This window comes from Citrus clementina, unplaced genomic scaffold (assembly GCF_000493195.1).
Source record: "Citrus clementina cultivar Clemenules unplaced genomic scaffold, Citrus_clementina_v1.0 scaffold_5, whole genome shotgun sequence".
NCBI classification, from domain to species: Eukaryota; Viridiplantae; Streptophyta; class Magnoliopsida; order Sapindales; family Rutaceae; genus Citrus; species Citrus x clementina.
The window spans coordinates 491,097-514,552 of record NW_006262201.1 but is presented as its reverse complement, the minus strand read 5'-3'; the positions used below and the strand labels follow the sequence as shown (position 1 = coordinate 514,552).

Genomic DNA, 23,456 nt, shown 5'->3' with positions numbered 1-23,456 from the left:
AAAATAGTTATATTATTAAACTTTTAAACTTAATTAACTAATTAAAGTCTTAAATTTTTAATCCAAACCACAATGATACAGGAGAGAGCTGCCTAATTATAATTTACAACAGTTCTAATCCTAATTCGTATCCTACATTAGCTCGAATTGCTAGAGATATTTTGGCAATTCCAATTACAACAGTTGCTTCTGAATCAGCTTTTAGCACCGGTGGTAGAGTTGTGAGCTCACACCGTAACAAACTTCATCCAAGCACATTGGAGGCCTTAATATGCTGTCAAAGTTGGTTACGAGCTTACAATAGCAGTATGAGTTTATTTTACATTGTAATTATATTATACAGTTATTAATATTTGCGCTTATAAGTTACGTTACTTATATCATTTTCATTGTTTTAGGTTTGAAATCTGAGGTTAGCTCTCAATTTGCCACATTTCTCGAGGAAGAACTGGAGGAGCAGGAGGTAAATAGTTTTATTAAAAATATTAATTAAGTATCTACATTTATTTTATTGTCGATATAAAAATAATTTTTTTTCTTTTTATTGTAGGATTATGAAGATTGAGTCATTGACAAAGATAATTATTTTAATAATTTATATTTTTGAATGTGACTTTGAAATGGATCAATATTAATGCAAGATATATTTTGAACTTTATTTTTATCTGAATTTTTTATTTTAATATGATTAATTTAAAATCGAAAAAAAAAATGTATTAGACTATTAATTATTCGGGGACCGGGGACCCTCGGGGATCCCCTGTTAGTATTCGGGGAGGGGATGGGGATTCACTTAAGTAATTCTGACGGGGACGGGGAGGGGACGGGGACATAACAAAATATCGGGGATGGGTATGGGGAGATTGGTCCCCTCCCCTCCCCTCCCCATTGCCATCCCTAAGTGCGGGCGCTTATATCTTTTTGTTTTCATAATGCGTACACTAACTCTTTCAAAATCTCATGGTTTAAAAATGTTTCCATAAAAAAAATGAAGATATACACACACACACAAAGACCACTAATGATACCAATTATTTACCATTAAATTGTACGAAAGTAATAACTCAATATTTATGCCAAAAATTTGAGTCATCTAGTAAGTGATCTGTTGAATAATTAAGAGATAAACTAAAAGAGAAGTAAAATACACACCAATATAGTGTATTATATTAATTATATGAAGTGATTTTACAATAAGGGATCACCTATTTTAATCCAAGCAAAAGACAAATTAAAAGGTTGAAAAACACACTCCGAAACAGTATATTTTATTTTTTAATATATTGAAATATGTATTTTTTTTCTTTTGAATTGTCCTTTACTTGGAATAAAATTAAGGAATTCTCTTATTAGAAGGGCTATATATATAGAGAGAGACAGAGAGAGAGAGATAAATATAAAATTTTCTAAAAAATCTCTTAAGTTATTAAAATAAGGGATAATATGTTTTCAACACACACGGAGTAATTTTCAAATATAAAAATCCTTAGGTTCTTTAAAGTAAGGTATAACTTATACACCTTTAGATCGAATGAAATGTAACGGATGAAAATTTAAGTCATCATTTTAAGTTACATTTCTTTTTTCAATGAATGGTACAAAAAATTTAAGATCAGGAAACGAACCATAAAAACGTTATGCATAAAAATTGGGAACTTGACCAAAAAAAATTAAATAAATAAGACAATATATTTATAACAAGAAACTTCTTTATTAGAAACATTTCAGGCACCAAATGTAGAGCCATTGAATGCATAACCATATCAAAAGCAAAAGATTAAAGACCTACATAACAGATCAAGTCTCACACTCTAAACTTAATACACAACAAAGTAACACTAAACATGGCAAAGTTGATCTTATTAACTCAAACAACAAAATGGGAAATGAAAATAAGTCCAAACTTCAATTCTCTTCCAACATGTGACCACCATCTTCAGCCACCAATTAAGAAAAAAAAAATCAAGATAGATAGTACTTAGAGGACTAGATAGAGGATCTGTTTGGTCATATTAAATCTGCATGTAACAATTCTGCCAGCTTAAATCACAGATTCACAAAAGCTCCTCGTCAAAGAATAATAAAGGGCAATTGTAAACTTTAATAGGGATAACTGACACAACACGAAAGTAAAGAAAGAACAAATCTTCCCCAAAAGATTTGTTTTTTTTTTTTTAATTATGAATCAACCAACCAAAACAAATAGGGTTCAGCTCCCTTTTATACTAAAACACTAAATAACATGAATTTCCCAAACTGGGTAAATTCAAATTATTTTAACACAATAAAGTTCTACAGACAGAATTTTAAAAAAACTTAAAATAAAGAACAAATAAAGAAAAACTTAAAACTGTCCAAGTTACAGCCTGTTCTACATCAATAACCAACTAAACAGAATAACAAAACAGCCCTCTGTGCTGTGAAATTACTTGCAAGCCTTCCGAAAACACAGCAGGGTTAATACAAGCACACCGGATATTGTTTTGTTAAGTCAATCATAAGCAACTATTATTTCGTAAAATACTACCAAGTAAGATACAGTATTTAACACCATATGATTTCTCAATTAGCCCAAAAAATTGTCGGATAAAAAATCGGATGGTCAAAAATCAACCACTGACAAACCAATGAATTTTCATAAGGGCATTATTGCTCATCCTAGAAATGACAATCTACAAGGTGCTCTTTTCGACCCTTATCCCCTGCCCTCCATAGAGTTAAAAAGCCCCTGGCATCAAATCCCCAGTTTGAATGTCATTCATTCTTAACACCCCATAAAAGTGAAAAAGAACTTGCTGGTTGAACTAGCTAATCCCCACAACTGCATTCCCAACAGATCAAATAAACATATAAGTAAATCACTCAACCATATGAAACTAGTGTTAGTTATAACTTCATCGGTGTAAGTAAATAACTTACTGCCCTGCATCTAAGAACAAACGTTTTTCATTCGTCTTATGCCTAACCAAATTGTCTTTATTTAGTATTTAATACAACTTAATTTCCTAACATTCCTCCATCAAAGATGATCAATTAGCCACAACAACAAAATCATAGTCAAATTGAATGAAATAGCAGCCACATTGTAGAAGGAAAAAGTGGGAATGCCTCGCATGGAGCAATTAGTAAATAGAAACCCCTGTTGAACAGTAACAACTCTACACGTTCCGCTCAACTAAAGATCATGTGAATAAAACAAGACAATAACCATATGATGCACGTCAAAAGAGTATGATTTAGCAACCAGAAATCATGAGAGCAATGAAACCAATGTGGTCATAATACAAATAAAAACCTAAACTATATACAAACATGTCATAAAGTACCAGAAAATCCTAAATCTAGCACCAATAGCAAGAAAATAAGCATAATACCTAAAAAGTGAAAGAAATCAAGCGAACTACCCAGCTGGCCAGAGAGCAGGTGAACCCGACTAGATCTAAATATCAATAAAAACATAAATTTCAGACATATTCATTTCACAAAAAACCCATAAAATCCAAAATTTTACACAGACTCGCATGGTTAACAAACATGTCATAATTTTTTTTTAAAAAAAAGACAGACCAATGCTAATTCTTCAAAAACAGGCAAGAAAATAAATTTATTTTCAAATATGCAGGTCAGAAGCTGCAGCACGATGGATGAATCTGACTAGATTGCTAATCTAAACTAAGAAAAACCTAAAAATTTACACATACCCATTTCATAAAATCCCCAACAAAACCCTATATCTCCAAAAATCACACAAAAAACAAAACCTAACAAAAAGTTATGAAAAGCACATAAGCCATAAGAGGAAAAAAAAGGAGAGAGAGAGATTTTTGCAGTCAAATGTGGGGGCAATTCAATTCAACAACAGACCCGAGAGAAGCAGGAGAGCTGAAGAGATTCAGTGAGAAGAGGAAGCAGTGGAGTGCTGGTGGTGGGTGTGGTGAGAATGAGAAGGAGAAGGAGCGATGACTCTATTGTAGACTTGTTCGCCAACAAGATAGATTCCAAAAGCGACGAGAGCGATGCCAAGGCCTGGAGTGGCTTGACGCAGATTACTCGTCAGCAGTGGATGCTTTCTCCACCCATCTCTTCGCCTGAAGAACTCGCCTGTGTGCCCCATCCTTTCACTTGTTTTGTCAACGATCGCTAACCCTTTCGATCGATGCTTCTTCTTCGTCTTCTTCTGTCAGTCGTGTGGTGGAATATGGAAACTGCGAAATTGATCGTGCCCTTTTGGTTTAGTTCGCTGCGTTGTGTATCTTTGGGCTTGATTGGGCCTGGCCTTCATTTGAGGTAATTGCAGCAGATACACCTAGGGGTTGCAAAATCAGATTCGGATCTGGTTTGGGTTGATCCGATCGGATTTCGGGTCACTCGGATTGGAAAAAAAAATCATCCGAACTCAACCCGAATTATTAATCCCATCCGATCTGATTCGAATATATTTAGATCGGATTGGATAAAAAATTCAGATTAATTCGGATCGGATTTAAATTTAAAAGCATTCGGGTTATATATCCATTCTATATTTATGGGTTAATTTTAGAAATAATCAAGCAAAACAATCAACCTTATCTCAAGATAAATTTTGTTTTAAGCTTTTTAAATTAAATTTTTAAAAACAATATAGTCAATACCATGAAAAACTTGGTGACAGTGAATGTGGAGGTGAATTAAGTTGCAGCGGTTGTGGTAACCGGTGAAGCCAGCGGCAGCAAGCGGTAGCAGTCGAGGTGCAGCAGATTCCATCAGCATGTCATAATTGCAGCGATGGCTTGGCTTCGCACGATCGCGTCGGTGACTGTTGACTGTTGGTTCGCGCGGTTGCATCTCCAATCTGTTGGCTATTGCTTCTTGCGGTTGCGTCTCCAATCTGCTCGCCACTGCTTCGCTGACATCTCCGATCTCCGATGGCTTGACTTCGCTGACATCTCCGATCTCCGATGGCTTGACTTCGCATGATCGCGTCAGCGACTACTGGCTGCTAATTCGCGGCTTCACGAGGTTGCATCTCCGATCTGCTCGCTGCTGCTTTACTATTTGGCATCTCGACATCTCCGATCTCCGAGGCCCAACCTCTATTTGTGTGTGATTGTGTATGGTGTGAGTGTCTCTGTGTTCTTACAGATTTTTTTAATTTAGATCTAAGATTTGCTTTGTGTGTAGTGTAAATCCGATTTTGTTTTGTTTGCCACTTTGTTAGTTTGTTTCATTAGTTTTTTTTTTTTGTTAAGCCAACCAGATCGGGTTTTCGGATTGGATTAGGTTTCCTCCAATCCGATCACGATCCGATCGGATTGGCAAAGTTACACCCGATCGGATTTTGTTAACAATATGATCCGATTCAAATCCAATATTTTTTTGGGTCGGATCGGGGCGGATTGGGTATTTTAGTATTTTACCCAGCCCTAGATACACCTTGATACATTCAAAATTATCTCAATACTCTAAAAACAGAATTTGCCAAAATTTTCTTCAATACTCTCTAAAAACTCACATAAAATTACTAAACTATCCTTATCTTAAAACACTTACACAACTCAAACATAGCATGACTCAAATAAACACTCATACATATTGAACCAGACATCAACACATGAGCAAACCGAGCTTGAGAAGGGGAAGTTGCTGCAACTGAGAAAGAGAAGCTTGGTTCGTCGCTGTACAATCGTCGGTGAAAGCTAATTCTTTGCTGTAAAATTGTCGGAATCTAACTACTTGAGGAAAATAATTCCTTGTAATTAGTTTTCTTTTTTATATTTAAAGAAAAAAAGATCTTATATTGTAAAAATAGATTAAATTAGTTGTGGGTCTCTTATAACATACAAATTTCTAGCCGTTTGCTCTATATAAATGGTGAAAAATTGATGGATTGGGCCGATTATAATTCAGTTGTGTAAGGTCATGTAACATACGATTTTGTCGTGTAAGGTCATGTAACATGAGATTTAAGGTCGTGTAATACATGACCCTCAGTCGTATATGACATGACTTTTTGTATTATTACGCAATCTTGAATCATGTATTACGGGATTTTCACGACCTTTAGTTGTTTATTACATGACATTCATATATTACACGACTTCATGTATTACAAGATCTTCATGTATTACACGACTATTACAAGACCTTCATGTATTACACGGCTTCATGTATTACACAACTTATTTCATTATTCATTAGAATAATTTAGTTCTTTAAAGACTTAATTTGTGCTAAGAATTTATATTTGTTGCTATGCAAAAAATGTCAACAAAAATTATTAAAAAAAAAGAAGTGAATACATAGTTGTATTTGCATAAGAGGTTATAATTTTGAAAGAATTTTGGCAAGAAGAGTTTAAGTGTAAGAACTAAGAAGATAGTAAAAAAGAGTGGATTCCATGTATTCATTAAGGACATTTTAGGCTTCACACATATTTGTTAGGGTATCTATGAAAATAAAAAAAGAAAGAGGTATTTAAATAATTTTATAACTATTAAAGAATATTTAATTAAAAACCCTCCTTCATTCTCCATCTCATCTCAACTAAGCAAGCCCATTAGCCCATGAAATATTTTTTCGGATTTACGATTTGGTGAACAACTTCTTTCGATCGGCAGTAGCACAAGTTGAAGTTGTAAATTAACCAACGTATGTTCATGATAATACGAAAACATAAATAACATCGTCCACTACACCATCACTCGTTATAATTAAGAGTACTTTATATAACTCATCCCTAGAATTTTCTTCAATAATGTAAATTCTAAAGCTTCGACTAGCAAAATCGTGGATGTACATTACTAAGAGCAAAATACAACTATTTTAAATGCTTGAACACAAAATAATTTGCTTCCTACTTTAAATTTACAACATCTTTAATCAAAATTCATTCGCGAGCTAAGTACTAAATTACCGCTGGCACTACTAGAATGATTCTACCTCTAAATCTACCATCTGATTTAGCTAGCTTCCTTAATGACACCATTCTTGCAAGCTGAATCTTCTTTTTCTCTCTAGACTGCATGCACTTTGTCAGTCCTAAATCGCTGGGTAAAGGTTGATTCCTCTAATGGAGTTGATGAGCCATGAGCAAAAGCAAGCAGACCGGTGTACGCAATCATTGCTCTGTTGTCAACATATAATAGCGGTCATCTGTTGCAAACAACCTTCCACCCCGCGCAGAGCACATTGTTCTCATCATCTCTTGCGAGCGCTCGTTACAACCCACACCGCCTACAATAAGAACATCCTTTTTGTCACAATGTGCCATTGCCCGTTCCGTGATCTCCATAAGCATTGCAAAAAGAGTTTCCTATAACGCATATCATCAAGCAAAATGTAAATTTCCAATTACGTTAACACACAATTCATATAACGATCCATGAAGAAATGGCAACATATAATTGCAGTCTTTAAAGCTATGGCTCGTGCTGTTCCAATGGATTGAAGGATGAAAAATGCAACTAACCTGTAGGGAATAGCACAAATTTGCAGGAGTGCACTCATTATTGTTGAGCTTCTCTGCAGCAGTTGCTTCAATATAGCTCAATATCCTGCTAAAAGAGACATTCATCCCTTTTACAACATAAGGAAGATCAAGAAACGTTTTCCCTTTCTTTGCCAGCTGGTAAAGAAGAAAATCATATTAGGCAAATCAAGATGGAAGACTTTCTGTCCCATCTCTCAATCTACCAACTGAAGCATTAATCACAAGTCAGCAGCCAAAGCTATATGCATAATTTATTTTTTATAAATAACCTAAAGCAAGTGTATATTTCCATGATGATTCGGGAAATGATAAATGAAGATAAGAAGATAAGCAAGTAACAGAAACACAATTCTTGAACTGCGAGACACATGCTTAAACCAACTCACAGTTAGGGCCCAGATATAGACTTAAAAATTCAACTGCTCTAAATCATTCATTACCTAAATGTTTTACAATTACATATAAATTTAAGGAGCCGACTAAGTTACGTTAAACGTAACTTACGCCAAGCACAACAACAGTAGCAGGTCCTATCAATGTGCACTGTTGTTGTATGTGGCGTAAGTTATGTTTAACGTAACTTAGCCAAAGCCTAAATTTAAATGGATTTTTTTTTTAATTACATGAGACTATTACTCAAGAGTAAAACTCATATTACATGAGATTACAACTGATATTTACAAATCAGATTATTACTAGGATTATTTTACATCAATTCTTATGAAGTCCGCCCAGATTTTTACCATTTCTAATATTTGAGGGACGTCTACTACACTCACATTTCGATAGAGAGAAGACACTACTTTCACTAAAATTGAGGAAGGAAATTAAATCCCCACAATGCATTGTGGGGCTCGAAACCCATGACCTCACAATTGTGAGTTATGAGTTCTAACCACTAGGCTAAAGCCTAGTGGCTAAAATCTAAATGGATTTAATCCTTCTCAAAAGAAGAAAAATGTTGAATAAATCAATCTTCACATACCTGCTCAAAGTTACACACACACACACACACACATATTTATAGAAACATATACACATGACAAGTTCAAGAGTGGTGCACTAACACTGCATATACATACATACATACATACATACATATATACATATAGCAGTCTTTAGAAAATGCAAATATTGAATAAATCAATCTTCACATACTTTGCTCAAAATCACACACACACACAAAGAAACATATACACATGCCAGGTTCAGGAGCGGTGCACTAACACTGCATACACATACATACATACATACATATAGTAGTCTTTTGGAAAATGCATATGTTGAGCTCTAGACCATGTAGGCTATCATCCTGTTGGGCTTGATTTGAATACCTTTGCTGCATTGACTAGATAGATCATGTTTACTCTCCAAATGAAATTATTGTCTTTTAACTATATTTGTTTATAGTTTTAGCGCTTTAATATTTTCGTATTTTTGTAAAAATACGAAAAATACCATCATCATCATCATCATCACCATCATCATCGTCATCACCATCATCATCTTTAGTTGGTAATCCACAAGTTATTAATAATAAATTAAGTAGTCCTCACAGAAATCATAAGAAAATGACGGATATGGACCATATACAACATATATCGGATGCATATATGCACGACCAAGGAGTTATAGCCAGCTAGTAATGTTATTCTTTAGATTCCACTAAACTTTTACTACTAATTGCTTTTAGGTAAGACTTGATTTTTTTTCTTTAATTAAAAAAAATCATAACCTAATTGCCTTGTGCACCGACACCGGTGTCATAACTCGAGCAGTGTGTTGTGTTCGCTCGGGTTGCAAATATCATATAGGAGTCAGAAGAGGAGTAGGAGGTGCATTCTTATTCGATTGAGATCCATGTTTCAAAAGATATCTACACTTGCAGAGAGAGTTTCATAATTATTTGTACTCTTAATTGTAATTTTCATTCTTCAGAATATACCAAATTTGTTCTCTCCGATAAGTTTTAACGTACTTAGTGACATTATAATTTCATTTTTTCCCTAAAAAAATAAGGGGTGGGTAAAACCTAAATTTCTTTTCTGATCACTAATCTCCCCATGAATTTGAACTTGGATGACCACTTAAATAAAATTATTTGAAAAACATCTGACTACACCTCGGGAAAAAATCAAAATGAAAAAAAACAACTTGTACTTTCATAAGTTCTCCATAATTTCTCCATGTATAAATATATAACTGGCTTTATTTGAGCCAAGTCATCAAAAGCTCCCTATATCCGATCGTTCGACCCTTTTGTTCTCTTCTACAGTTGGTCATAAATATGCACTTTGCTTTCATTTTCACCCAACTAATAATCACTTAAGTTTGCTTGATGTATACAACAACACCCACACGACCTTCAAAGTTCATGGTTCAAGTCTCAACTGCCCCTTTAACTGATAATTAATGATTAGGTTCTCAACTGCCCCTTTAACTGATAATTAATTATTAGGTTGAAAGATGGCATAATTAAAGGCTAAAACGTGGGGCGGACAATATATCACAAGAAGTGAATGGAAAAGAAACAATAGATTTCAGGAGCTGGCTACGGTACAGTTTCGTTAACAGACAGACCAGGTTAGCCAGCTCCCCAAGATTGTCATTTGCTTGCTTTGTTTCCACACGCAGGGACACGTGGAGTGCATGGAGTGGGGGATGTATGTTACGGAATCTGTAACATAGACTTCTCCTAAATTTCATAATCTTGAATATAGAAGTTGGGTAAAAGCATGATGGATTAAGTGATATCGCTTCCAAGTTTCAACTAACATCCTTCCATATGCCACACTAATTGTATCTGTCTCTGTAAAATTATTTATTAAAAAGAAAAATAGCTAACATATATAATTGTACGTAATTACAACATTCGGGATGATGTTGTGATAACGATTAATTAAGGCGGGTCGGAGGGAGCAGATAAATCATTGAATGTTAGGCATTATTGCAGGAAATCTAATGAAGTTGTACGTTCAATTGTTTGATTTATATCGTAGTGGGTTTCCCTTCAAGGCCGGTAATTAAGAGTAGGTCCAGCTCGATGCAAAACGCCATCAATGGTTAATCAATTAATTATTAAAAAAAGAAGAAGTGAATACATAGTTGTATTTGCATAAGAGGTTATAATTTTGAAAGAATTTTGGTAAGAAGAGATTTAAGTGTAAGAACTAAGAAGATAGTGAAAAAGAGTGGATTCCATGTATTCATTAAGGACATTTTAGACTTTGCACATATTTATTAGGGTATCTATGAAAAAAAGAAAGAAAGAAAGAGGTATTTAAATAATTTTATAACTATTAAAGAATATTTAATTAAAAACCCTCCTTCATTCTCCATCTCATCTCAACTAAGCAAGCCCATTAGCCCATGAAATATTTTTTCGGATTTACGATTTGGCGAACAACTTCTTTCGATCGGCACAAGTTGAAGTTGTAAATTAACCAACGTATGTTCATGATAATACGAAAACATAAATAACATCGTCCACTACACCATCACTCGTTATAATTAAGAGTACTTTATATAACTCATCCCTAGAATTTTCTTCAATATTGTAAATTCTAAAGCTTCGACTAGCAAAATCGTGGATGTACATTACTAAGAGCAAAATAAAAACTATTTTAAATGCTTGAACACAAAATAATTTGCTTCCTACTTTAAATTTACAACATCTTTAATCAAAATTCATTCGCGAGCTAAGTACTAAATTACTGTTGGCACTGCCAGAATGATTCTACCTCTAAATCTACCATCCGATTTAGCTAGTTTCCTTAATGACACCATTCTTGCAAGCTGAATCTTCTTTTCTCTCCAGACTGCATGCACTTTGTCAGTCCTAAATCGCTGGGTAAAGGTTAATTCCTCTAATGGAGTTGATGAGCCATGAGCAAAAGCAAGCAGACTGGTGTACGCAATCATTGCTCCGTTGTCAACGCAATAGCGGTCAAATCGCTAGCTCAATATCCCGCTAAAAGAGACATTCATCCATTTTACAACATAAGGACGATCAAGAAACTTTTCCCCTTTCTTTGTCAGCAGGTAAAGAAGAAAATCATATTAGGCAAATCAAGATGGAAGACTTTCTATCCCATCTCTCAATCTACCAACTGAAGCATTAATCACAAGTCAGCAGCCAAAATTATATGCATAATTTATTTTTTATAAATAACCTAAAGCAAGTGTATATTTCCATGATGATTCGGGAAATGATGAATGAAGATCAGAAGATAAGCAAGTAACAGAAACACAATTCTTGAACTGAGAGACACATGCTTAAACCTACTCACAGGTAGGGCCCAGATATAGACTTAAAAATTCAACTGCTCTAAATCATTCCTTACTTAAATGTTTTACAATTACATATAAATTTAAATTGATTTTTTTTAATTACATGAGACTATTGCTCAAGAGTAAAACTCATATTACATGAGATTACAACTGACATTTACAAATCAGATTATTACTAGGACTATTTTACATCAATTCTTATGAAGTCCGCCCAGATTTTTACCATTTCTAATATTTGAGGGACGTCTAGTCCACTCACATTTCGATAGGGAGAAGACACTACCTTCACTAAAATTGAGGAAGAAAATTAAATCTGCACAATGCATTGTGAGGCTCAAAATCCATGATCTCACAATTGTGAGTTATGAGTTCTAACCACTGGCTAAAGCCCAGCGGCTAAAATCTAAATGGATTTAATCCTTCTGAAAAGAAGAAAAATGTTGAATAAATCAATCTTCACATACCTGCTCAAAGTTACACACACACACACACACATATTTATAGAAACATATACACATGACAGGTTAAGAGCGGTGCACTAACACTGTATATACATACATACATACATACATACATACATACATATAACAGTCTTTAGAAAATGCAAATATTGAATAAATCAATCTTCACATACCTGCTCAAAGTCACACACACACACACACAAAGAAACATATACACATGACAGGTTCAGGAGCGGTGCACTAACACTGCATATACATACATACATGCATACATACATACATAAATACATACATACATATAGCAGTCTTTTGGAAAATGCAGATGTTGAGCTCTAGACCATGTAGGCTATCATCCTGTTGGGCTTGATTTGAATACCTTTGCTGCATTGACTAGATAGATCATGTTTACTCTCCAAATGAAATTACTGTCTTTTAACTATATTTGTTTATAGTTTTAGCGCTTTAATATTTTCATACCATCATCATCATCATCATCACCATCATCATCCTTAGTTGGTAATCCACAAGTAATTAATAATAAATTAAGTAGTCCTCATAGAAATCATAAGAAAATGACGGATATGGACCATATACAGCATATATTGGATGCATATATGCACGACCAAGGAGTTGTAGCCAGCTAGTAATGTTATTCTTTAGATTCCACTAAACTTTTATTACTAATTGCTTTTAGGTAAGGCTTGATTTTTTTCTTTAATTAAAAAAAAATCATAACCGAATTGCCTTGTGCACCGACACCGGTGTGATAACTCGAGCAGTGTGGTGTGTTCGCTCGGGTTGCAAATATCTTATAGGAGTCAGAAGAGGAGTAGGAGGTGCATTCTTATTCGATTGAGATCCATGTTTCAAAAGATATCTACACTTGCAGAGAGAGTTTCATAATTATTTGTACTCTTAATTGTAATTTTCATTCTTCAGAATATACCGAATTTGTTCTCTCCGATAAGTTTTAACGTATTTAGTCAAATTATAATTTCATTTTTTTCCTAAAAAAAATAAGGGGTGGGTAAAACCTAAATTTCTTTTCTGATCACTAATCTCCCCATGAATTTGAACTTGGATGACCACTTAAATAAAATTATTGGAAAAACATTTGACTACACCTCGGGAAAAAATCAAAATGACAAAAAACAACTTGTACTTTCATAATTTCTCCATAATTTCTCCATGCATAAATATATAACTGGCTTTATTTGAGCCAAGTCATCAAAAGCTCCCTATATCCGATCGTTCGGCGCTTTCGCTCTCTTCTACAGTTGGTCATAAATATGCACTTTGCTTTCATTTTCACCCAACTAATAATCACTTAAGTTTGCTTGATGTATACAAACACACCCACATGACCTTCAAAGTTCATGGTTCAAGTCTCAACTGCCCCTTTAACTGATAATTAATGATTAGGTTCTCAACTGTCCTCTTTAATTGATAATTAATGATTAGGTTGCAAGATGGCATAATTAAAGGCTAAAACGTGGGGCGGACAATATATCACAAGAAGTGAATGGAAAAGAAACAATAGGTTTCATAATCGTGAAGATAGAAGTTGGACAAATGCATGATGGCTTAACTGATATCGCTTCCAAGTTTCAACTAACATCCTCCCATATGCCACGCTAATTGTATCTGTGTCTGTAAAATTATTTATTAAAAAGAAAAATAGCTAACATATATAATTGTACGTAATTACCACATTCGGGATGATGTCGTGGTAACAATTAATTAAGGCATGGTCGGAGGGAGCAGATAAATCATTGAATGTTAGCATTATTGTAGGAAATCTAATGCATTATTGCAGGAAATGTAATGAAGTTGTACGTTCAGTTGTTTGATTTGTATCGTAGCGGGTTTCCCTTCAAGAGGCCGGTGATTAAGAGTAGGTCCAGCTCGATGTAAAATGCCATCAATGGTTAATCAATTAATTAATTACTTCTCCAGGCTGTTAACACGCACGCGCATGGAAAAGTAATAAATTCAGGACGAGTATGGTAGAATTTAAATGAGTGAACATGAACGATAGCATCAAGATGGAGTAACCTAGCTAATTTAACAACGAATTAATTAGTACTAATCAAATTAGAAGTTTCAATTAATTTATTTATAAATGCATATGCATGAATGCAGCAGTACAAACTTAAGGCTTAATAATGGCACCCTCGATTGTACGTGCCGCCGGGTGCAGGTTTGCAATGTTCACCCCTTTTGGAACCCTGGGGAGGAGGGGTACAAGAGCGATAGCTTCGGCCTCGGCCTTTTCCGCAATCGAACACTGGACGTCGCTTCAAGGGATTCAAATTCAATACGTTTGTTGCAGCAGCAGCAGCCAATTCCGATTCCGGATCATCATAAAAGAACAACACATCAGGATCAATATGGAAATTAGTAATGGCGGTGCCGTTGCCTGCTGCACAAGATTGATCCGCGGTGAAGAAGAGTATCATCATAACTATGATCGCTGCTAAGACACCACCTGCCAATCCCATCACATTATTATTTCCCATTTTTTTTTCCCCCGTGCACAACTCTTACTGGCTACTTTTTCAAGCTTGTGTGGGAGATGCCGGCAGCTTCTTGTTGCAAGTTCTCCTAATTATATCTATGGCGCTTCAATTGTGATTTTTGTGTGTGTGCGTGTATGTATATATATATTCAAAAAAAGGAAAAAAAATTAAAAGAAGAGGGCTTGTCCAACTAGAGGCTTTGTATGGTGAATATTGCTCCTCCGCAAACAGATATTTATGGTGACTTCCCTCTAAGGGTATAGGTGAGAACTCATGCCCTCAACATTTAGGATATGAGTTCCAAGTCACCAAGGGGTGGGTAATGTTCCTAGTATAAGAGAAGATTTAACCCTAATAATTATGGGAGTAGATATTAAATTATAATCCATCTATATATGTAATAAGTGCATGTTTAATATAGCTTATCTAATGTCTAAAAATATTTATTTCGTTTTTAAAGCTCTTTTTAAAATTTTTTGTGCTGTTTGGTTGTATTTTGAGTTGAACTTTTAGAGATTAAATAAATTATTTTACTTTTATTAACAAAAGTTTAAGTTTTTAGGCCATTAAGGTTGTAGATTTTTTTAAAAAATAATTTTTTTTAAAATACTCTTATTTATTTCATTCCTTTAATAATATATTTTTAATATACTTATCTATTAAAATAATTTTATAATTTTAAATAATAAACGTCATTAACAATCAAATAATTTTATAACAGTTAAAAGGCCTAATCCATCCTCTTAGTATATGTAGTGTCTGTCACAATCCAACTTTTTTTATTGGAATAATTCACAACTTGCCCTTGGACCAACTACCCCCACTTTTTTTTTTGAATGAGAACTAACTTTTTTTATTGGAATAATTCACAACTTGCCCTTGGACCAACTACCCCCCTTTTTTTTTAATACGCCATGGACCAATTACTTTTTTTTAAAATGAGAATTATTACTCATGATATTTACAATCATATAAATACTGAGATCTGTTTATATTAATTTTGTTATATCAATTTTGATATGGCACCGCTCAGATTTTTAACCTTCTCAAATATTTGAGGAACGTCAACTCCCCTCCTGAGAGAAAGACTACATTCACTCAAGCTCTGAGACTAAAAAAAAAATTTAAATTAAGCTCCCTACAATACGTCTGCGGGAGCTCCAACCAATTCACAAATGTGTGAAGGAGTGAGTGGCTCTAGCGGTTCTTGGACCAGCTACTTGATTACATATACATTGTCACGGATTTCATTTTCTTTAATTATAGCGTAGGACACATAATACAATAATTGAGCAAGTGTCACATGTTTTTGGATTAATTATTCGTGCAAATTTAATTGGGGATCAATCACCTGCCATTCTCCAAGACCAATTTAAATATATTGTTCTTTTCCACTAGTTAAAATAAAGTTTTTTTTTTTTTGTTATGAGGCCCCGCCATATAATGTAAATTTCTTATTTAACGGCATGATTATAAACTGGGAATTATCATAATAAAAATGAAACATGATTAATTAATTATTTAGTGTTAGCAGAAAGAATCGAGCTAGCCTGGTGTTTTGTTCAATCAGGATATGATAATTATATCCTTCCACTCCACGCGTACTCCTCTATATAATTATTTTCAAGTGCCGGCATTTATATTTTTTTTTATAATGTGGACACGCTCTTAAACTATATGATTTAAAAGAATTAAAAATTAATTCTTTTAAATCCTATGATTTAAAAATATATCTAGGTGAAAAAAATAAAGACACCCGCATTAGAAAAGAACTACACACACATATAAACTACCACTAATTATACCAATTTATCTATGATTAAATTTTGCAAAACCAATAACTCAATATTTATGTAAAAAATTTAAGTCAAAATAAAATATACGAGTCATTATCTAGTAAACGATCTCTTAAATCATTAAGATAAGGGATAAACTAAAAGAGAATTAAAATACACACTCTAATGTAGTGTATTATATATTATATATGAAGTAATTTTACACTAAGGCATCACTTACGTCAATCAAGTAAAAGACAAATTGAAAGTTTACAAAACATACTCCAAAATAGTGTATTTTATTTTTTGGTATATTAAAATATGTGTTTTTTACTTTTAAATTGTCCTTTACTTTACATGAAATTAAGTAATTCTTTTATTAGAAGGGGGGTGTGTGTGTATAATTTTCTAAAAATTCTCTTAAGTTGTTAAAGTAAGGAATAATATATTTTCAACACACACATATATATAAAGCAATTTTCTAATATCAAAATCCTTAAATTATTACAATAAAGGATAACGTATTTTCAACGGTCGTTACTCTTATCGAGTTTCTTCTATAAATTTTAGGGCTCCTTAACTTCAACATTTTACTTCAATTTTCATCCATTTAATCTATTCAATATTTTAATTAAACTTCATTCGGTTGATCTATTCATTTCAATAATAGAAGAATAAAGGTGACTCATTGCAGCTTTTTGACAAAAAAATATACACTTTTAGATTGAATGAAATGAAACGGATGAAAATTTAAGTCATCATCTTAAGTTACATTTCTTTTTTCAATGAATGGTTTATACAGACTCGCATGGTTAACAAACATATCATAATTTAAAAAAAAGAACAGACGAATGCTAATTCTATAAAAAAACAGGCAGAAGATAAATTTATCCTCAAATATGTAGGGTCAGCAGCTGAAGCACGATGGATGAATCTGACCAGATTGTTAAATTGAACTAAGAAAAACCTAAAATTTTATCACATACCCATTTCATAAAATCCCCAGTAAAACCCTAAATCTAAAAAAATCACACCGAAAACAAACCTAACAAAAAATTTGTTGGCGGTAAGGCGAATACAAACACCTCTCAGCAAACGGCAGCGTTTTTCAGTTGTTTCAAGCCTTAAGTAACTCACATGACAAGCACGGCTCGTCATTGAACCGAAACGGCATCGTGTGTGATCGTTTTGATAACACTTGGTTTTTGTTAGATCACGGAGCAATCACGTGACCATCGATTGAAGCCAAGTTCGTTATAAACAGACTCAACACACACGTGTCGAAAAGCTGTGCGTTCTGGGTTGCTAAACTGTTAAAGAAACTGGTTTATAAGCTGCTGGCCTTCAGGGATGAGGGGTAACGTGAGTGAGAGATTGAGAGAATTCTGAGAGAAAGTGAATACTTGTTCTTTGTTCTCAAAGTCTCTGTAATAAGCTTCTTGAATCCTTCAATAAAGCCTGCTGATGAATTCACCCGTGGATGTAAGCCATTAATGGCTGAACCACGTTAAGAGCTCTGCGTTCTGTTCATTGTTATTGGTTTCTTCTTATTGCTTGTTTTCTGTGTTGGTGAATAATCTTTTGTATCAAGTCTAGTTAGGTTTAATTGATTCTTTAAACCTGATCTTATTTGTTGAATGCATCTTGATTAATCTTGGTGGAGGATCCTGGGAGGATTTGGTTACTATTATTATTGTCATTATTATTATTATTATAATAAACAATAAAGGACCTATTTGCAAATAATTCAAATTTTTGAGTTTTTTGATAAACTTTATGGGAATCAAAAAGAAAAAATAACAGAACATAATTGGGAGCAATTTAGAGATTATGAAAATTTAACGAGAGTAAAATGGTTAGTTATAAAAATCAAATTCTGATTCCAAACTCCTCGCTTGGGGATTAGAACTATGATAGTGATTCTCAAATTTGTGGATTTAACACTATTTTGATTCTGATTTCAAGTCTTAATTTTACAAGTAAATGCATTATTCATTCCAATCCTAGAATTCTCATTCCGATTGCGGGTTAGTAAGCATACCAATAGTCTTCAAATATATTGAGAAGAGCAAATGAGAAACAATAGAGATAAACAATTTTTAATGAAAGTAATTTGAGAAATAAATAGAATTAACTAAAACAGAGTATGGTGAATTAAAGAGTGATATAAAAAATTATTATCAAAAAAATTTGAGAAGAGGGCAAAAAAATGATAGAATGAGACTGCGCCGTTTATGTGGCTGTGATATGGGCAAATACTTGTATACACTTTCCATACCACATTTCGATTTTAGAGATGAACTCGAGGACGTGTCTCCTCCAAAATACATACGCGTATGGGAAAAAAAATTCTTATTATTTTGCATGCGTAATTTGACATAAAAGCTTAAAAAGTAATATCATTTTTATTATTAATATTCGATCTGTGTTAAGCCGACTAGCTAGAGGATCTGTTTTCTCATATTAAATTTGGATATTCACAAAAGTCTTTAATAAATAATAGAAACGGATATTGAGAAAAAACGCAGCAGGGTTAATACAAGCGCACTGGATATTGTTTTGTGAAGTCAAATCATGAGCAAATGCTACTTCTTAAAACACTACCAGTCAAGATACAGAAGTTAATACCATATTAATTCTCATTTGGCCCAAAAAAATTGTAGGATTAGAAATCCGCTTGTCATAAATCAAACACTGACAAATCAATGAATTTTCATATGGGTATTATTGCTCATCCTAGAGGAGAGATACTAGGTAATAGAGGACAACACGGATAAAAAGAAGAGGAAAATTATGATCCAACTTAATAAGATGAAGACTTTTGAGTAAAAAACATACGCGTATTAATCAATTCATGAACAAAGAGCTAACATTGTAACAAGATCACGAAAGTAAATGAAAATTAGTTCCACGTAACACATAATTCTCGTGGAAAAATATAAGTCTGGCAGTCTTTTCAGCATCAACTCTCTCTCACTTCTATTTGAAACTAGGAAAAGGTGTTCAAGAACAGGCTGCATCTATGTTGCATCAGTAGTTACAAACCACACTTAGCTGTCATCTAGCTATATGGACGAAAAAACATTTAGCAAGGGGAAAAATAGATGGAGGAAAGGATGTGTACAAGCTATGTGAACTCTTTTGTGTTTTAATCAGATTGTACGAGTTGTAATTTTTATTGTATGTTAGAGATTTTTTAGTAAAGCGATCGATCGATTTGATTTGACTGCCACAGAAGGAACATAGAGACAATTGGGAGTAACCTGACGAAAAGGTAATGCGGCAGTCACCTGTAAGGGAAACAAGTGTTTGATAAAAGAACACATGTAATAGAAAGGAGGTTTGTTAACAACCAACGCATTTCAAGGAACAACAAATTGGCGTATGCAACTAATGGTTGAAAACGTCTTGTTGGAAGTGTGGAAGTACCGGTTGGGGTAAGATCCATATGAAAGTTTCGAAGATAGTGTCTGAAATATCATTATTACAAAATCAGGCAATGCGTTCCCTAAATAATTGGTTGAAAAATAAGGGAAAAAAATCCTTGTCACTATGAAGGTTGGATACGTCAATTCATCCTTGTATTTTACACAATACTTCATTTCAATGCTATGTTTCAAATAATAACTAAAACATATTCTTCCATGAATTTACAGTAAGTTTACCCAATAGTTCATGTTGTCCATAATAGGAAGATCAGTTGAATAAATGGAAACCATTTTAAAGCAAAAAAAATTTGGGAACAATTAAAAAACATTTGACTTGCTACATAAATTTAATGAACTAGAGATAACTTAATAACAAAATAATTCTAAAGAATATGCAATATATATAAACACAGGGCATAACTACATTGCGTCCTGCCTCTGGTACCCCAGTCATTTGTCTCTTAGCAAAGTGAGCAGTGGATTTGATCTGACGGCTGTAGATGAGACACAAAGACAAATGGAAGAAACCTAAGGAAAAGGCTATGAGCCGGTCACCTGCTGATAAAAGAACACATTTAATGCATTTTAACAAACAGTGAACGGGTGTATGCAACTAATGGTTTAATACAACTTGTTGAAGCCTGCAAGTATGAGTTAGGCTAAGAATAACATGAAATTTCCCAAACTAGTGTCCAAAATTTTTGCAAATGATCAGGTAATACATTGCCTCAATAAAAGCTGGAAAATTAAGGGAAAAGTTTGTTTTCACCTATGAGATTTGATACAATAACTCATTTCATCTTGTATTTTAAACGGTAGCTTATTTTATTCCTATTTTTAAACAATAATCCAAAAAATCATTCCATAAATTTATACTTAGTTTACTCTTGTTTTCACCTATGAGATTTGATACAATAACTCATTTCATCTTGTATTTTAAACGGTAGCTTATTTTATTCCTATTTTTAAACAATAATCCAAAAAATCATTCCATAAATTTATACTTAGTTTACTCTATAATTCATTTTGTGCAAAATAGGATTATCACTTAAATAGATGCAAATAATTTAAAATGAAAATCTGAAGAACAATTAAATAATATCTAACTTATGCATAAATATTTAAGTCATACTTATACCTACAAAGTAATTGTTTTAACTAATACATACACAAACATACCATAAATATTTTGGTATTAACATTAATTAAAAAAGAAAGTTTCACATTTTCATTATTTTACCCTATAATTAAAATATATATTACAGCACATGATTTTTTTTTGTATTTTACAGCACATGATTTAAATAAAATATATATTTATTAAAAATTACTGTTAGAGTTTGCTGAGAGGGAGACGACACTTTAACAGCTCTCAAACCATCAAATCCTCGCCCTGCATGGCTGCGTACTCTTGATACTTTTTTACCCTTCCACGAGCAAAATTCACTTCTGACGAGGAAGTTCATATTTGATTAGCCAATTTTTGAGTTCATCTGCGTTGTAAAATTGACTACTTATATCATGCTTAACTGAGGAATGTCAAGAAGGTTAATGATTCTATTAAACCCCCAAAAATTGAATCATTTCTCAATAATCTGCATTAGTGCTACATTCTTGCCTTTTTATCTAATTCCCAAATCTTTTAACATTATCTTTTGATGTATTGAAAATGTTTGAAATACTTCCATAATTTTACAGGAGCGAGAGCAAAGCCACTTAAACTTTTTGCCCCCCGCTGTTTGCTTTTAGACATTTTGCCCCCTGCTGTGTAGCAAGCCCATCACAAGAATAGTAGTATAGTTATTAATCTTCAATTCTTCATGTATGTAGATGCAAAGTCTTTTATCCTCCGCCTAAGATGCTACAATATAAGAATATGCACATATAAATCAGACTGGAAAATAGAAATTGAATGTGGTTCAAGGTTGAGAGTATTTTAATGAATCACCTTTAGCTCCTCATGCGTCACAACAAATATTTTCTTCACCCGTTTATGTCTTTGCAGTCAACATCATTATATCGAATGGGAGCATAGAAGTTGGCAATAAGAAATACATAAAAAGAAAAGGTTGCGAATGCATCAATACGCAAATTTCATTGCAAAATCCTTGAAACTATGATGAACCAATGATATTGAAAGTGGAAAAATAAAATGAGGAAATAATGAAAGCATAGAGTGAAGCATAAACATGTGAACACAAGGGAAGTTCACAGAAAAACCTGAAAGTCCCTATTCCATAACCCATCTTTCTTTGATGTAAACAAAAAGATATAAGAGAACCATAATGGAGATAGCAATTAAAGTTCCAGAAAGAACATGCAATACCATAATCCTAACTCTTGTGTTTAACCTTGGTTTCAAAAATATCACACTTACTTATAGGGTAAAAGCTGAGGAGAACTTTTATGCAATTTCAGCCTTAACCATCTATATGACCATCCTTTTAATTTATTCATAAACTATTCTACCTTACTCTCCACAGAGCCTGTAGCTGACACATTAGCCCAAAATAACTGTAGGTAGGGCCATCACATATCATACATTCAATAAAAATTAGACTCATACTTCCTAAATTTAACCCAAAAAGAAACGAAATCATAGCAAATAAAGGAAAGAATAAAAAAAATCAATTAACAATCATATGAACAAAACATAGAAACAAAAAATCAATTTAAATCATATGAAAAAAACCCAGAAAAAGAAAATCAATTAACATTCATATCAACAAAATTTACCGAAATAGACGCAGCAGCAGCAGTAGCACCATCACCAACCGAATCAGAGCAGAGACGCAGCACCACCACACATCTGAGACGCAGTGGCAACAGCTTTCTCTCTGAACGCAGCAATCGATCCTCAATTACGACAGCAACATCACACAAAGTTGAGATGCAGAAGCAACTTTCTCTCTCAACGCAGCAACAGTAGCAACTTTCTCTCTCAACACAGTAGCCCATTACCTATGCCTAATATTGCTCCATTGAAGTTGAGCAATTAGCCACAAACAACTGAAATTGATGGAACTGCCTTATGTCATTTTCTTTCCCTTAGCCTTTTGAGTTAGCCAATTCTCAAAGATTAGCCGGATGACGAAATAAGGAAAATAAAAAAGAAGTGAGTGTCTGAGTAATGAAGATATATACTGAGAGCTGGGGCTCTACGGAATTAGATGAGTGGCTTCAAACAGTTTTATTTGATGATCACTATATCTGAATCTTGAGGAAGTAGCGGACAAAAAAATCAGTTTGTGATCTACTCTCTTACCTTTTGAAAAATACAATTAAAAAAGATAATTGAAAGTTGGACATCTAAATCAAAATTGATCTGTCCCATTGTGACAGAGTAAAGTTCCTGCACAATATTTGCATGTTGCAGCATGCTTTCCTCGCATTATCGGTCATTGCTTTTAGGAAACAAAGAAAAAGAAAAAGAAAGAAAAGACAAATAGATGAAAAAATGATTCGTGCTAATTAAAAAAGATGGCTGAGCGGCTGTCGGCAGAGCGTAACGGACA

The 23,456-nt window shown here is 33.5% G+C and overlaps 1 long non-coding RNA gene across 1 annotated transcript; it reads left to right on the top strand.

The window, feature by feature from the left end:
• Positions 1 to 267: 267 nt before the first annotated feature.
• Positions 268 to 641, top strand: LOC112097680. The gene is made up of 3 exons (XR_002905178.1): positions 268 to 306; positions 399 to 463; positions 551 to 641. It is a non-coding gene; the product is annotated as an uncharacterized LOC112097680 (long non-coding RNA).
• Positions 642 to 23,456: the final 22,815 nt, after the last annotated feature.